Here is a 2,092-nt window from a genome sequence, read left to right as displayed (position 1 = left end):
GAAAAAAAGCAACAAAAAGAGAGAAAGAGATTAAGAAGGGAAAATGGAAACAGGGCAAAAGAGGAAGAAAGAAAGAAATTTCGAAAAAAAGAGACCAAAGTCACAGCGAGAAGGAAGAATACTGAGCCCAGAGCGACACCTAGTGACCACACCGTCACAAGCACCTAGGGCCCCAATTCGCCAGAGACATCTGGTGGACCCCAGAGCAACATGTGGTCGACCCGGGGCCATGGCGTCTGCAGCCGATTCCCAGGCGGGCACACGAGCCCGGGGAAACTCATTCTCAGCGCGGGGAGGAGGGGAGGGGAAATAATAGCAAAGTCACACCAGATCCCTTTCTAGTTCATAAACGTGTTGATTGCGTGTTCACGCGCACGTGTGAGAAGGGCCTCCTGGTGTGTCGGCACGTCACCCGCGTGACGTGAAACCATGAATCCGGGGGGGGGGGGGAGCGGAAAGGCGCGCAGGAAAAGGCAAAGAGAGAATAGATAAAATGAAAGGACCAAAAAGAAAGTCACACAGCAGGGTAGGGGAGTGAGAGCAAGTCGAGAGACTGCAGACAGAAACTCCGAGAGGAGAGGAATGCTCCGGAGCGCCCCTCGCCCCGCGCGAGAAGAATACCGATCGCAGGGTGACCCCTAGGGGCAGCGAGGCCAGAGAGACCAAATCCGTCCCGAAGCCTCCCTGTCAGGATGACAACCACAGACCAGACATCTGGTCAACCACCCAAGGACCAGACATCTGGTCAACCAGCGAACCCATGCGGAGGCCGCATGCAGCAGCGACATCTGCTCGACCACTCAGGGTGCTCCCTGCCGGGAGGGTGTGTCTCTATGTGTGTGTGTCCGGGGGGGGGGGGGGAGATTGCGATGAAAGTCACGCCAGGTCCCGGGATAGTTCGTGAGCGTGATAATTGCGTGTGTGTGGAGAAAAAACGGGGCGGGGCGATAGGGAGTAAAGAAAGGAGGAGCGGGCGAGCGGAGGGGTGGGGAAGGAGAGGGAGTCGAGAAGCCCGCAACCGCAGCGCCTCCTGGCGGTGATGCCCCTCCATAGCATCGATGGGGCCAGCCCCGCAGAGACTAAGTGCGACGGGACATCTGGTCAACCCCAAGGACCATGGGATCCCGGCACGAAACCGGCGGAGGACGAGGACGAGGAGGAGGAGGAGGAGGAGGAGGAGGAGGAGGAGGAGGAGGAGGAGGAGGGCTAGGCGGCGGTGGCGGCGGGCTAGGCGGCGGCGGCGGCGGCGGGCTAGGTGGCGGAGGGGGGCTAAGCGTCGGCGGGCTAGGCGGCGGTGGGCTAGGCGTCGGCGGGCTAGGCGGCGGAGGCGGGCTAGGCGTCGGCGGGCTAGGCGTCGGCGGGCTAGGCGTCGGCGGCGGGATAGGCGTCGGCGGGCTAGGCGGCGGAGGCAGGCTAGGCGTCGGCGGGCTAGGCGGCGGAGGCGGGCTAGGCGTCGGCGGGCTAGGCGTCGGCGGCGGGCTAGGCGTCGGCGGGCTAGGCGTCGGCGGGCTAGGCGGCGGAGGCGGGCTAGGCGTCGGCGGGCTAGGCGGCGGAGGCGGGCTAGGCGTCGGCGGGCTAGGCGTCGACGGGCTAGGCGTCGGCGGCGGGCTAGGCGTCGGCGGGCTAGGCGGCGGAGGCGGGCTAGGCGTCGGCGGGCTAGGCGTCGGCGGGCTAGGCGGCGGAGGCGGGCTAGGTGGCGGCGGGCTAGGCGGCGGAGGCGGGCTAGGTGGCGGCGGGCTAGGCGGCGGAGGCGGGATAGGCGGCGGCGGGCGGGGGGTGGTGGTGGAGGGGGAAAGAAAAAAAAAATCCCACCTTCGGACACGTATTGAGGTACGAGGGAGAGCTTGTCGAGGAGCCCGCAACCGCAGCGCCCTCTGGCGGCGACCCCCCTCCATAGCGTCGATGGGGCGGCCCCGCAGAGACTAAGTGCGACGGGACATCTGGTCAACCCCATGGACCGTGGGGTCCCAGCACGACAGCGGCGGAGGCGTTAGCGAGCCAGTGAGCGGGAGAAAAAAGTAGTCCCACCTCCGGACACCCAGTGAGGTACTAGGGAGAGGGAGTCGAGGAGCCCGCGACCGCAGCGCCCTCT

At 65.6% G+C, this 2,092-nt stretch overlaps 1 pseudogene; it reads left to right on the top strand.

The window, feature by feature from the left end:
- Positions 1–330: 330 nt before the first annotated feature.
- On the top strand, positions 331–422 carry LOC138380071 (small nucleolar RNA U13; annotated as a pseudogene).
- The last annotated feature ends 1,670 nt before the right edge of the window (positions 423–2,092 follow it).

Source organism: Eulemur rufifrons, unplaced genomic scaffold (assembly GCF_041146395.1).
Source record: "Eulemur rufifrons isolate Redbay unplaced genomic scaffold, OSU_ERuf_1 scaffold_265, whole genome shotgun sequence".
Classification (NCBI taxonomy): Eukaryota; Metazoa; Chordata; class Mammalia; order Primates; family Lemuridae; genus Eulemur; species Eulemur rufifrons.
This window is presented reverse-complemented; position numbering and strand designations above follow the sequence as displayed.